General features: G+C 44.8%; 2 long non-coding RNA genes across 4 annotated transcripts in view; one reads left to right on the top strand and one right to left on the bottom strand.

Annotated features, from left to right (window-relative positions):
- Positions 1-893, bottom strand: part of LOC140185392 (uncharacterized) — a 13,421-nt gene extending 12,528 nt beyond the window's left edge. Inside the window, exon 1 of the long non-coding RNA XR_011882586.1 lies at positions 810-893. This is a non-coding gene — a long non-coding RNA (uncharacterized lncRNA). The remainder of the gene's footprint in view (positions 1-809) is intronic.
- On the top strand, positions 688-15,121 carry LOC140185397 (uncharacterized). Of its 3 annotated transcripts, none has more exons than XR_011882593.1 (2): positions 688-1,178; positions 13,530-15,121. It is a non-coding gene; the product is annotated as an uncharacterized lncRNA (long non-coding RNA). The 3 variants fall into 3 exon arrangements; XR_011882594.1 differs by lacking the exon at positions 688-1,178 and adding an exon at positions 1,318-1,771; XR_011882592.1 differs by lacking the exon at positions 688-1,178 and adding an exon at positions 9,786-11,732.

Here is a 15,121-nt window from a genome sequence, read left to right as displayed (position 1 = left end):
GGTAACAATAGCAAATAATACTGCTATTACAACATCTTTATTTAACTGTGCTTTCCTAATATCATCTTCCAAATCTAAAACTGAATCTAATGTTATTCTGCCCTTCCAAGATCCACTCTGATAAAATGCTATATCACCTCTCTTTTCCAAAATATAACTCAAGCACTCGATTACCATACATTCCATCAGTTTACATGAATGAGACATTAACGATATAGGCCCAAAACGAGAAGGATCAGATGGGGATCTCCCAGGTTTCAGAACAGGCACAACTGCTGCCATATTGCATGAGGGAAGAAGATGGCCTGATCTCCAAACACAATTCAAAAATTTAATATTTTCACGAGAGAGAATTACAATTACATATATCACACTTCCCTGGGGTGCCTGACCTGAATTAATAATAGATTTCTTAAATTTCTGCAAAGAAAACTCTACATCAGTGATACTATGACTGGGTTCCAACACATCAGGGTATTTATTCACTGAAAAACATATCCCTACATTGTTTAACTTCTTCACTTAAATGGTCTTGATTTTGAATGACAGCAAATGACCCAGCCAGTAACACAACCTCCCCTGTTTCAGTCACAATCATTTTGCCCTCATTAATCAACACTGGAATAATATGATCATTTCAAATCCCCCCATTTCCTTAACCACATCGCAAACATCTCCAAGTTTAATATCCCTTCCAATATTATCTCAATATAATTCCAGTAAATTACCGCCTTCCTCATCACGGCCTGTGCCCTTCTATTATTAATAGTGTTACTCGGAGACTGATGCATCATCACATAAAAACTTACATTTCTCCCAATTTGCTTTACCAAACACATTCAAATATATCGGCTGCCTGTCCCCGATATACAGTGAATCCAAACTCAAGCTCGTCAGGACAGGAGGCTGACTGACGTTCATATTAACTAATCACCGTGTGAGTTCTGATTTGACCGACAGGCAATATAGCCACTGACAGCAGGGGTTAGTGGTGGGTCTGCGCTACGATAGGCTGGTGGAAATCTGCCCCATGTTCGGCCCCTCCTCTTCCGCTCCATAGCCATGGCGAAGTTCAGCGAGTCGCTGCTGTCGATGGTCGCCGGACTCGGCGTCCACAAGGACGGGCGCGGTTCTCCTTCGTCGCCTCAGTCACTCCGTTCCGGCAAAAGTTGTGGCAGGTGAGGAAAAATGTCTTTGCAGGGAGGAAGCGAGGAGACGAGGGGTATGACTACAACTCCCAGAAGGCCCCGCTGATTACAGACATTTACATCACACGCTGCCCCGCAAAGCTAACAGTATTGTGAGGGGCCCCACGCACCAGTGGCAGGTATTTCTGGCAATAATACAGAAGGTGCAGGGTCAGTTCATTCAAAGAGGAAGAAAGATCCGAAGGGGAGTAAGGGGCGTCGGTGGCTGACAAGGGAAGTAAAGGACAGTATACAAATAAAAGAGAAGTATAACATAGCAAAGATGAGGGGGAAGCCAGAGGATTGGGAAACTTTTAAAGAGCAACAGAAGATACCTAAAAAGGCAAAACGGGGAGAAAAGATTAGGTAAGCAAGCCAAGAATATAAAGGAGGATAGTAAAAGCTTTTTAGATATGTGAAGAGGAAAACATTAATTAAGACCAAAGTTGGGCCCTTGAAGACAGAAACGGGTGAATTTATTATGGAAATAAAGAAATGGCAGACGAGTTGAACAGATACTTTGGATCTGTCTTCACTGGGGAAGACACAATCTCCCAGATGTAATAGTGGCCGGAAGACCTAAGGTAACGGAGGAACTGAAGGAAATTCACATTAGGCAGAAAATGGTGTTGGATAGACTGATGGGACTGAAGGGTGTTAAATCCCCAGAATCGATGGTCTGCATCCCAGAGTACTTAAGGAGGTGGCTCTAGAAATCGTGGACGCATTGGTAATCATTTTCCAATGTCCTATAGATTCAGGATCAGTTCCTGTGGATTGGAGGGTAGCTAATGTTATCGCACTTTTTAAGAAAGGAGGGAGACAGAAATCGGAATTATAGACCAGCTAATCTGACATCAGTGGTGGGGAAGATGCTGGAGTCAATTATAAAAGATGAAATAGCAGCACATTTGGATAGCAGTAACAGGATTGGTCTGAGTCAGCATGGATTTACAAAGGGGAAATCACACTTGACTAATCTTCTGGAATTTTTTGAGGGTGTAGCTATGAAAATGGACAAGGGAGAGCCAGTAGATGTAGTGTACCTGGACTTTCAGAAAGCCTTTGATAAGGTTCCACGTAGGAGATTAGTGGGCAAAATTAAAGCACATTGTATTGGGGGTAGGGTACTGACATGGATAGAAAATTGGTTGGCAGACAGGAAACAAAGAGTAGGGATTAACTGGTCCTTTTCAGAATGGCAGGCAGTGACTGGTGGGGTACCGCAAAGCTCGGTGCTGGGACCGCAGCTATTTACAATATACATTAATGGTTTAGATGAAGGGATTATAAGTAACATTAGCAACTTTGCAGATGACACAAAGCTGAGTGGCAGTGTGAAATGTGAGGAGGATGTTATGAGAATGCCGTGTGACTTGGACTGGTTGGGTGAGTGGGCAGATGCGTGGCTGATGCAGTTTAATGCGGATAAATTTGAGATTATCCACTTTGGTGGCAAGAACAGGAAGGCAGATTATGCTCTGAATGTTGTCAAGTTCGGAAAAGGGGAAGTACAACAAGATCTGGGTGTTCTTGTACATCAGTCACTGAAAGCAAGCATGCAGGACAGCAGGCAGTGAAGAAAGCTAATGGCATGTTGGCCTTCATAACAAGGGGAATTGAGTATAGGAGCAAAGAGGTCCTTCTGCAGTTGTACAGGGCCCCGGTGAGACTACACCTGGAGTATTGTGTGCAGTTTTAGTCTCCAAATTTGAGGAAGTACATTTTTGCTGCTGAGGGAGTGCAGCGTAGGTTCACAAGGTTAATTCCCGGTATGGCGGGACTGTCATATGTTGAAAGATTGGAGCAACTGGGCTTGTATACACTAGAATTTAGAAGGATGAGAGGGGATCTGATTGAAACATATAAGATTATTAAGGGATTGGACACACTGGAGGCAGGAAACATGTTCCCAATGTTGGGGAGTACAGAACAGGGCCACAGTTTAAGAATAAGGGGTAGACCATTTAGAACGGGGTTGAGGAAAAATATTTTCACCCAGAGAGCTGTGGATCTGTGGAATGCTCTGCCTCAGAAGACAATGGAGGCCAATTCTCTGGATGCTTTCAAGAAAGAGTTAGATAGAGCTCTTAATGATAGCGGAGTCAATGAATATGGGGAGAAGACAGGAATGGGGTACTGATTGTGGATGATCAGCCATGATCACAGTGAATGGTAGTGCTGGCTCGAAGGGCCGAAGGGCCGACTCCTGCACCTATTGTCTATTGCACCCCTCACACAAACTCTTCTCCGTCCTGCCATCTGGCAAAAGGTACCGAAGCATTCGGGCTCTCACGACCAGACTGTGCAACAGTTTCTTCCCCCAAGCCATCAGACTGCTCAATACCCAGAGTCTGGACTGACATCTACATCATTTATTATTATATTGTAATTTGTCCTCTACTGTGCTTATTGTCTTGTTTATTAATTATTGTACTGCCCTGCACTGTTTTGTGCACTTTATGTAGTGCTGTGCAGGGCTGTAGTCTAGTGCAGTTTTTATGTTGTTTTACGTAGTCTGGTGTAGCCTTGTGCTGTCTCACACAGTCTAGTGTAGTTTTGTGTTGTTTCATGTAGCACCAGGGTCCTGGAGGAGCATGGTTTTGTTTTTACTGTGTACTGTACCAGCAGTTTATGGTCGAAATGACAATAAAAGCGACTTGACTTGATGACACAAAAGTTGGGGGTGTTGTGGAGAGTCTGGAGGGTTGTTAGAGATTACAGCGGAAAATAGATAGGATGCAGAACTGGGCTGAGAAGTGGCAGATGGAGTTCAACCCAGATACGTGTGAAGCGGATCAGTTTGACAGGTCAATTTTGAACACAGAATGATACATTAATGGTAAGACTCTTGGCAGTGTGGAGGGTCAGAGAGATCTTGGGGTCCGTGTCCATACGACACTCAAAGCTGCTGTACAGGTTGGCAGTGTTGTTAAGAAGGCGTCTGGTGTGATGGATTCATCAACCGTGGGACTGAGTTCAAGAGCTGTGAGGGAATGGTGAAGCTATATTAGGAGACATTTAGTCCCCACTTGCAGTACTGTGTTCAACTCTGGTCACCTCACTACAAAAGGAATGTGGATATGAAAGAGGGAGGGAAATGACTAACAGGAGGGGACATAGTTTTCAGGTGCTTGGAAGTCGGTACAAGGGGGATGTCAGGGGTTAAGTTTTTCACACAGAGTGTGGATGGTGTCTGGAATAGAAACATAGAAAAACATAGAAAATAGGTACAGTAGGCCATTCGGCCCTTCAAGCCTGCACCGCCATTCAGTATGATCATGGCTGATCATCCAACTCAGAACCCTGTACCTGCCTTCTCTCCATACCCCCGATCCCTTTAGCCACAAGGGCCATATCTAACTCCCTCTTAAATATAGCCAATGAACTGGCCTCAACTGCTTCCTGTGGCAGAGAATTCCACAGATTCACCACTCTCTGTGTGAAGAAGTTTTTCCCAATCTCGGTCCTAAAAGGCTTCCCCTTTATCCTCAAACTGTGACCCCCCCCCCCGTTCTGTACTTCCCCAACATCGGGAACAATCTTCCTGCATCTAGCCTGTCCAATCCCGTTAGGATTTTATATGTTTTAATAAGATCCCCCATCAATCTTCTAAATTTCAATGAGTATAAGCCTAGTCGATCCAGTCTTTCCTCATATAAAAGTCCTGCCATCCCAGGAATCAATCTGGTGAACCTTCTTTGTACTCCCTCTATGGCAAGGATGTCTTTCCTCAGATTAGGGGACCAAAACTGCACACAATACTCCAGGTGTGGTCTCACCAAGGCCTTGTACAACTGCAGTAGTACCTCCCTGCTCCTGTACTCAAATCCTCTCGCTATAAATGCCAGCATACCATTCGCCTTTTTCACCGCCTGCTGTACCTGCATGCCCACTTTCAATGACTGGTGTACAATGAAACCCAGGTCTCATTGCACCTCCCCTTTTCCTAATCGGCCACCATTCAGATAATAAACTGTTTTCCTGTTTTTGCCACCAAAGCGGATAACCTCACATTTATCCGCATTAAATTGCATCTGCCATGAATTTTCCCGCTCACCTGAACTATCCAAGTCATACTGCACTGCCAACAATGGTGGTAGATGCAGTTACAATAGGGTATTGTAAGAGACTTTTAGATAGGCACATGGAGCTTAGAAAAATTGACGGCTATACGATAGGGAACTCCTAGGCAGTTTCTAGAGTAGGTTACATGATGGACACAACATTGTGGGCTGAAGGGCCTGTAATGTGCTGTAGATTTCTATGTTCTGTGTCAAAGACAGGCAGAGGGATTTGTTTAAGTGTACCGCAGTACAGCATGGAAAGGTTGGGCCGAAAGGTCTGTGTCAGTGCTGTAAGAGAGAGGTTCTGTCCCAAACATCGACTCCATTCCCCCCAATAGATGGTGCCTGACTTGCCAAAGTTCTTGAAAAGTTGTATTCAGTTCTTCTTAGCTTTCCATACAAAGGATGTTTAGTGCTGGAAGACTGCAGAGGAGATTCATCATGATTAAGGGGGTTTGTGTCCATAAGACCATAAGTAATTGGAGCAGAATTAAGCCATTCACCCCATCGAGTCTGCTGCCTTTCTGTCATGGCTGATCCCGGATCACACTCAATTCCATACACCTGACCTCTCACCATATCCTTTGATGCCCTGACCGATCAGGAAACAATCAACTTCTGCCTTAAATATACCCACAGACTTGGCCTCTACCGCAGTCTGTGCAGAGCATTCCACAGATCCAATACTCCCTGTCTAATAAAAAACTATAAACTTACCTCTGTTTGAAAAGGTGGACCCTCATTTTTTGTGGCTGTGCCCTCTGGATTTTGATAGCCCCACCATCGGAAACATCCTCTCCACATCCACCTTATCTGGTCCTTTCATCATTCAACAGGTTTCAATGAGATCCCCTCTGCATTCTTCAGAATTCCAGGGTGTACATGCTCAAAGTTGCCAAATGCTCTTCATATGTTAACCACTTCATTCCCAAAATCATCCTTTTGAACCTCTTTTGGACTCTCTCCAATGACGACCGATCCTTTCTGAGATATGGAGCCCAACACTATTGACAATACTCCAAGTGTGGTCTGACTAGAGTGTTATAAAGGCTCAGCATTACCCCTTTGCGGTTATATTCATGGGGCGGGATTGGACAGTATTGATCTACTGAGGGAACTTGGAATCCGAGTTCACAACTCCAGATACTGGTTCCAGTGTCAGGCAGTAATGTTGCATCTGGAGAATTGCATTCTAATGTAGGAATAATGCGGAGGTTTTGGATGGTGAGTGGAAGAGGCTAAACAGGATGCTGCCTGGATAAAGTGAGAATGGACAATCTCGAGATCTAGTTTCTCTGGAGCGGCTGAGGCTGAGGGAGGTCTGACAGACGTTTACAGGAACGTGAGAAGCACAGACAGAGTGGACAACCCGTATTTTGATCTCTATGGAGGAAATGTCTAATACCTGAGGGCATGCACTTCAGGAGAAAAGAGAAAAAAACTACCTCATTGGTCCTTTTTGCACTATTTATGAATTTTGTAATTTAGTGTAATTTTGCATCTTTTCTCGGCACAGCTGCTGCTTAAAAAAAACAGTTATAAAAGATGTTAAAAACCTGACTCAGAATTGTAAGGGAGATTTGTGTTTCAAGTTTTGTTTTTTATACTCATAGTGACGGGTGTCTGGAATGAATATCAGGGGTGGTGGTGGAGGCAGATGTGATGGAGTCTATTAGATACCACCTGAATGTGTGGAGAATACAGGGATGTGTTCCTTGTGTAGGCAGAGGGATTGGTTTAGTAAGGCATGAAATGTCCGGTTCAGTTGGTTCAGAACAACACAAGGAGCAGAAGGGCCTGTTATGGACAAGTACAGCAAGCAGAGCAGGTAAACTGGATAAAGTGTTCCCAGTCAGAGCACAGACTGTGACGTCAGTGGATATGCCAGCATCACAGTTCTCCCACCAAAGATACTTCACTGCCGGATAAAATGAAGTTTGTGATGTTTATAAATGATGTGGTGAATTGTACTGCTCAGGCATCCCATCCTACTGAGTAAATTAAAATTATTGTGAAAGCTGCAGAAAGGTATCTTGGTGTAACTGGTGTTTTGTTGGAGGCTTTAAAAATGAAGATTTGTTGGGTGGGGTGTCTCTATCCCAGTCTACTTGTGAACATACATAACAGGATTAAAATATTGCAATGAAATGCGAGAACTCTGATTTATAGTGGTCACGACTTTAAGAAGTTTACTTCTCATTTGTCAAAGTTTTCCAATGTTATATCTATTCAGGAAACCTGCACATTTTAAGTTTTTATTCCTGTGTAGGATTATATTGTCGTTCGGCTTGACAGGTTAGTTGGCAGAGGGGTGGGGTTGCCAGTTTTATAAGGAAAAGGGCAGAGTAGAGAGTTGTGAATGGGAACAAAATGTATCAGGAACTTGTAGAAGAAATTCTTGATTCAACAGGTATGTATCAAATTTCCTTTTTTGAAAATATTAACATTTTGAATCGTATTTTGAGGTTTGGCCATCGACTTTCCTCATGGAAAATGGTTGTAGTAGTGCCCATTCTAAAACCTGGAGCTCCCCGTCTGATCCTCCTTGTTGTAGGCCAATATCAACAACATCTCCTTTATGTAAAAGTGTGGAATGTATGGAAACATGTGGAATGTATGGAAATCGAGTGTTTAAAAACATAGAAAACCTATAGCACAATACAGGCCTTAGTTCTCTAATTTTGAGACAGGACTAGTCAGTATACTATTTCTGAGGACACTACCTCACCTCCCTTATCAAGCTGGGAAATCTTCACTCATTCCCTTCATCCCACAGGCTGACTCTGGGAGAGAGACCAGACCTGGGCACAGTGTTCCATGTACGCTCTCACCAGGACCCCATATACCTTCAGAGGAAATCTTTATTCTTGTATTCAAACCCTCCTTCCCATTCAATGCTTGTCATTTAATATCGATCTCAAACAGTGAACAGATATAATACAGCCTCAGACATGAATTTAAAGGGCAGGTGTTGCAACAGTTTGAGCTTCATACCGGGGGCCACGGAGCAAGCAGGGAGTCACAATGGGAGGAATGTGGGAGTGTTGTGTGTCTGAGCCCAGCTGTGTGTGTTTGTGTATCAGAATCAGGTTTCATATCACTGGCATATGTGGTGAAATTTGTTGTTTTGTGACAGCAGTACATTGCAATATCTAGTGATAAAAACTACAAATTACAATCAGTATGTATAAAATTAAATTTGAAGAGCACTGCAAAAAGCGAGGGAAAATACTGAGGAAGTGTTCTGGAGTTCATTGTCCATTTAGAAATCTGATGGCAGAGGGGAAGATGCTGTTCCTGAAACGTTGAGTGTGTCTCCAGGGTCCTGTACATCCTCCTTGATGTTATCAATGAGAAGACGGCCTGTCCTGGGTGATGGGGGCTTAATGATGGACGCCACCTTTTTGTGGCATCATCTTTTGACTGTGTCCTGGATGCTGTGGAGTCCAGTGTCCATGAAGGAGCTGGCTGAGTTTACAACTTTCTGCAGCTTTTTCCGATCCTGTGCAGTGGCCTCTCCACATCAGACAGTGACAACACCAGTTAGAATGCTCTCCACAGTACATCTGTAGAAATTTGCAAGTGTCTTTAGTGACAGACCGATTCCCTCAATCTCCGAATGAAATATAGCCGATGTTGTGCCTTCATTGTAACTGCATCAATATGTTGGGCCCAGGATAGCTCCTCAGAGATGTTGACAGGCAGGGAATGGAAACTGCTCACCCTTTTCACTTCTGATCCTACGATGAGGACTGGTGTGTGTTCCTCGACTTCCCCTTCCTGAATCCACAATGAATTCCTTTGTCTTAATGATGTTGAGGTCAAGGTTATATATGTGTCTATACACACAGACGTGGGTGTGGAGAGAGCAGAGCAGTGGGCTGAGCACGCATCGTTGAGGTGTGTCAGTGTTGATTGTCAGCAAGGAGGAGATGTTATTTCTGATCCACACAGACTGTGGTCTCCTGGTGAGGATCCAGTTGCAGAAGGAGGTACAGAGGCCCAGGGTTTGGAGCTTGTTGATTACAATTGAGGGTCTGATTGTGTTGAACGCTGAGCTGTAATCAGCAGCCTGACTTGTGTATTGCTATTGTCCTGCTGATCTAAGGCTGAGTGGAGAGACAGTGAGAATGCATCTGCTGTGGACAGATTGTGGCGATCAGCAAATTGCAGTGGGTCCAGGTCCATGCACAGGCAGGAGTTAATTCTCGTCATGACCAACCGCTCATATAACCGTATAACAATTTCAGCATGGAAACAGGCCATGTCGGCCCTTCTAGTTCGTGCCGAACTCTTACTCTCACCTAGTCCCACCAACCTGCACTCGGCCCATAACCCCCCGTTCCTTTCCTGTCCATATTTCTATCCAATTTAACTTTAAACGACAACATCGAACCTGCTTGAACCACTTCTGCTGGAATCTCGAGATTCGTTTTTCTGTGGGCAAGCTCAGTAAAGCAAAGAACCATAATAGAATTCACAAACAGGCATCCGTTAGTCTCGCGAGACCATGGATTTGCGCCTTGGAAGGTTTCCAGGGCACAGGCCTGGGCAAGGTTGTATGGAAGACCGGCAGTTGCCCATGCTGCAAGTCTCCCTTCTGCTCGCCACCGATGTTGTACAAGGGAAGGGCACTAGGACCCATAGAGCTTGGCACCGGTGTCGTCGCAGAGCAAATGTGTGGTTAAGTGCCTTGCTCGACGACACAACACGCTGCCTCAGCCAAGGCTCGACGAGCGACCTTCAGATCACTAGACGAAAGCCTTAACCACTTGGCCACGCGCCAACATTAAAAACTGTACTCAACAGGACAGACAAAAGAAAAAGGAAATCATATGCAAAAAAACACAACAAACTATGCAAATACAAAAGAAAATAAATAAATAAATATAATAATAATAATAATGCATATTAATAACATGAGATGAAGAGCCTTGAAGGTGATTACAAAGGTTTGAGATTGGTGACCCTGTCCACCTTTGATCCCCGATGAGGACTGGCTCATGGACCTCCAGTTCCCTCCCTCTGGGGTTAATAATCAGCTCCTTGCTCTTGCTGACATTGAATGAGAGTTTGTTATGAGACCACAAGTTACAGGAGCATAATTAGGCCATTTGGCTCATCGAGTCTGCACGGTAATTTCAACACGGCTGATTCATTATCCCTCTCAGCTCCAGTCTCCTGCCTTCTCCCTGTATCCCTTCATGCCCTGACCAGTCAAGTATCTATCAACCTCTGCCTTAAATATTAATAATGACGACCTCCACCCCTGGCTGTAGCAAGGAATTTCACAGATTCACTAATCTCTGGTTTAAGAAATTCTTCCTCATCTCCATTTCAAAAGGACACTCCCACATCCTTTCCACAGGCCTTGCAACAGGGCCGGGATTCTTGTGATGTCTGCATGTGTATTTGAGTCTGTGTGCTTGTTTGCTTCTATTGATGTGTGTGAGTGTGCATGTACTGTACACAGCATGTGTCTGTGCGAGCAAGTGTGTGTATCTCCACGTGTGTGTCTGTCTGCGTTTCGTATGAGTCTCATGGCCTGTGTGCACATTTATGTCAATGTGTGCCTCTCTGCGCGAGCACGTGTGGATCGGTGTTTGAGTGTGTGTGTCTGACTGTGAAAGTGAGTGTGTGTGTCTGTGTGAGTGGGTGTGAGTGAGTGTGTGTGTGTGTGTCTGTGTGTGTGTCTGTGTGAGTGAGTGTGTGTCTGTGTGAGTGAGTGTGTGTGTGAGTGTGTGTGTCTGTGTGAGTGTGTGTCTGTGTGAGTGAGTGTGTGTGTGAGTGAGTGTGTGTGTGAGTGTGTGTGTCTGTGTGAGTGTGTGTGTGTGTGAGTGTGTTTGTGTGTGTGTGTCTGTTAGTCTGAGTGTGTGAGTGTGTATGTGAGTATGTGAGTGTGAGTTTGTGAGTGTGTGTCTCATTCTGCCTTTGGATGGATGTCTGTGTGCTTTTGCGTCTTTGCTCAAATTTGAAATTAAACTTATTATGAAAGTACATATACATAACCATGTACGACCATGATATTCATTTTCTTACGGGCATGCACAGTAGAACAGAAAAATGTTATAAAATAAAAATAAACTACACACGAAGACCGACAGACTCATAATGCTGAGACGGTGAGTTGCAGAGGCCTGGAAAATGTGTCCATGCGTGTGGGACCTCCTTCCCCAAGGCAGCAGCGGGAAGAGAGCGTGGCCTGAGCGGGTGGGAGGTGTTATCATTGATGCTGCTTTCTTGTGGCAGCACTTCTTGTCGATGTGCTGAATTTTTTTTTTGCTGGCTGGGAGATGTCCAGCACTTTCTGTAGAATTTTCCGTTCATCGGAACCGGTTTCTGTCCCAGGCTGTGATGCAACCAGTCAGGATACTGTCTATCATGCATTTATCGAAGTTTGTCAGAGTTTTAGACGACAAGCTGAACTTGTGAAAACTTCTAAAGCAGTAGCAGTGCTGTGCCTTCTCTGTGACAGCAGGTACGTGTCAGCTCTCTGAACTGGCAGCGCCAAAGCATTTATAGTCATCAGCCCTGTGGAAGAACATTTGAAATATGAAATCAAAAGAGCTGTGTGTTGTTAAAGCTTTGTGGCCTTGTGGATTTTTCCTAGATAGAAACACAAGCTGATTTCCCTGTAATCAGAGGGAGGAGAATGGAGAGAAGGGGAGGGGGGCGGGCAGAGACAGTGAAAAGAGCTGTGTGTTGTTAAAGCTTTGGGACCTTGTGGATTTTTCCCAGATAGAAACATGAGCTGATTTCCCTGTAACTCAGAGGGAGGAGAATGGAGAGAAGGTGAGGGGGCAGGGGAGAGAGGGTTAAAACAGTTGTGTGCTGTTAAAGTTTGTGACTTCGTCGATAGCCTGTATTTATCCAATTCAGTTGCAAGTCTGCAGAACTAAGGTCATTGTGCTGACCACAACCCCTCAGTAGAGCGATAATACAGCTGTACAAATGAGATAAGTGTGGACGGTTGGGAAAGAACGTTCTGAATTAACTCCTCTGTTCTGATAAAGTCACACACACTTGTCTGCTACTGGATCCGAACTCAAGCTGAGCTCCCTCTAACTCAGAGGGTGGAGAGTGGGGGAAGGGTGGGGGGAGAGTCGGTGGGGGGAGAGATGTAGTGAAAGAAGGGTAGGGAGGGGGAAGAGAGGGTTAAAAGTGTTGTGTGTTGTTAAAGCTTTATGATTTTTTCGATGGCCGGTATTTATCCAATTCAGTTGCAAGTCTGTTAACTAAGATCATTGTGCTGACCACAACCCCTCAGTAGAGCGATAATACAGCTGTACAGATGAGATAAGTGTAGACGGATGGGAAAGAACGTTCTGAATTAACTCCTCTGCTCTGAGGAGTTCATACACACTTGTCTGCTACTGGAACCAAATACAAGCTGATTTCCCTCTCATTCAGAGGGCGGAGATTTGTGGGAGAGATATGGAGAGAAGGTCAGGGTGGCAGACAGAGAAGGGAAGTGAGGGGGAAGAGAGGGTTAAAAGAATTGTGTGCTGTTAAAACTTTGTGACTTGACAGCCTGTATTTATCCAATTCAGTTGCAAGTCTGTAGTACTAAGATTATTGTGCTGACCACAGCCCCTCAGCAGAGCGATAATACAGCTGTACAGATGAGATAAGTGTGGACGGTTGGGAAAGAACGTTCTTAACTAACGCCTCTGTTCTGATATGGACACATACACTTGTCTGCTACTGGAACCAAACACAAGATGATTTTCCTCAAACTCAGAGTTCCACAAATGTGGACTCTCTATGATCTCATGGTAAAATAAATGATTTTCCACAATGATTGTGGACAGAGGTTAAAACACCTGCGACATATTCACTGGAATTCAGAAGAATGAGACGAGGTCTTATGGAAACATATAAAATTATGAAAGGGATAGATAAGATTTAGGCAGGAAAGTTGCTTCCACTGGTAGGTGAGACTGGAACTTCCGGACATAGCCTCAAGATTCTGAGGAGTAGATTTAGGACGGAGATGAGATGGAACTGCTTTTCCTGGAGTGGTGAATTTGTAGAATTCTCTGCAAAATGAAGCAGTAGAGGCAACCTCAGTAAATATATTTATGACAAGGGTGGATAGATTTTGCATCGTATGGGAATTAAGGGTTATGGAGGGTTAAGGGACAGGTAGGTGAAGGTGAGTCCTTGGCCACATCAGCCATGATCTTATTGAATGACGGAGCAGGCTCGATGGGCCAGATGGCCGAGTCCTGCTCCTAATTATTATCTTCGTATGTTCTTATATACCCACCTACAGAGTCTAAGACAGCCCGAGTCCAGCCCGGATCCAAGATTCTGGATGAAGTTTTAATGTTAGCAGACGACAGAACAAAGAGCTCGAATCCCAGCGTGACGTGCAGTAGAAAGAGCTTTTGAACTCCATCGACGAAGAGATGGAGATTGGACACGAACAATTAATGACATTAATAATGTTACCATGGAAACGTGGTTAAAGGGACTGTGTAAGGCTGCCACTGATGGGACAGCACGTCAGCATAGTGATTTTGTAAATGTCACCAGGTGCAGACAGACAGCGGGATACGCTATTACTGACTTTATTTTCCATTTCCAGGACACATGGGAGTCTTCTGCTGGAATAGACTTGCAGGACAGCTCTGCTTTCGAGGTACAGACAGTCTTGAACTGCACAGCGACGCTGATTATCTACGACACCTTCTCCTGACATGTAAACCTCTGATGTATTTACATTCTACCACCCTGTATGCGGAACTATCTCAGCTGATTTATTATCAACTGGTCCTTACCGAACACAGAGCAGAAACTCTTTCTTTAACCGGACACATCCATTACGTACGGTCCAGAGGGTGTATCAGCAGAGATGTCATTGAGTGAAGAACAGAAAGAAGAATTTGAAATACCAAAAACAACCCATCATGCTATCCATCAGATGGTCAGGATGTACAACAGTTCCTGTCTCCTGTCCTCCTCAGCACAGTGTCCGCACGGCTGTGTGCTGAGCCCATTGCTGTACACTCTGCTCACACATGACTCCACAGTCAAACACCTGAGTAATCACACCGTCAGGGTCGCCTGTGACACCACACTTGAGGGGCTCATCGCCAACAACTGTGAGATGGCCGACAGAGCGGAGGTGGAAGAGCGCTGAGCCTGATGCCTCTTCCTCAATGTCAGCAGGATAAAGGAGATGGTTATTGACTTTGGGAGAACTCGCACCTCTCACATCGCTCTTTACATCAGTGACGTGGCAGTGGAAACTGTCAGCAGTCTCAAACTCTCATGGTGCCAGAACACATCCTCCACCGTCACAGTAAACTCACCAACCCTCTGCCTTCTGAGGAGGCCGCAGAGAGCTGGTCTGTGCACTGTATATCCATACTCATTTCAATCTGCAGGTGCGCAGTGGAGAATATCCTAACTCGTTGCGTCACTGCACAGTACGGAAACTGCACTACAGCTGACAGGAAGGCTCTGAACTGGCGGTCCAAACTGCCCAAAGCATCAGTGACATCAGCCTGTCCACCATCAGGGAGATGGATACAAAAAGGTGGCCTAAAGGCCAGTAACATCATGAAGGATCCCACCCACCCGACTCACGGGCTGTTGCCCCAATCCCGTCATGGAGGAGGCTACATTGCATCCACACCAGAAACGCCCCAGTTACTCAAAACAGTTACTCGCCCCAAGAAGCAGTAACTGACACCTCCTCCCATTAACCCACTCCTCCACACCCGCAACCACCACTACTTCATCATTTCCTGTCAGTCACCTCATGTACAGCCAGGTGTCACTTTAAGGACATACAATCAATCTGTGTATATAAGCTATCCTATGTATTTATATTTATTGTATTTTTATTATTGTTCTTTA

Source organism: Mobula birostris, chromosome 20 (genome assembly GCF_030028105.1).
Source record: "Mobula birostris isolate sMobBir1 chromosome 20, sMobBir1.hap1, whole genome shotgun sequence".
Classification (NCBI taxonomy): Eukaryota; Metazoa; Chordata; class Chondrichthyes; order Myliobatiformes; family Myliobatidae; genus Mobula; species Mobula birostris.
This window is presented reverse-complemented; position numbering and strand designations above follow the sequence as displayed.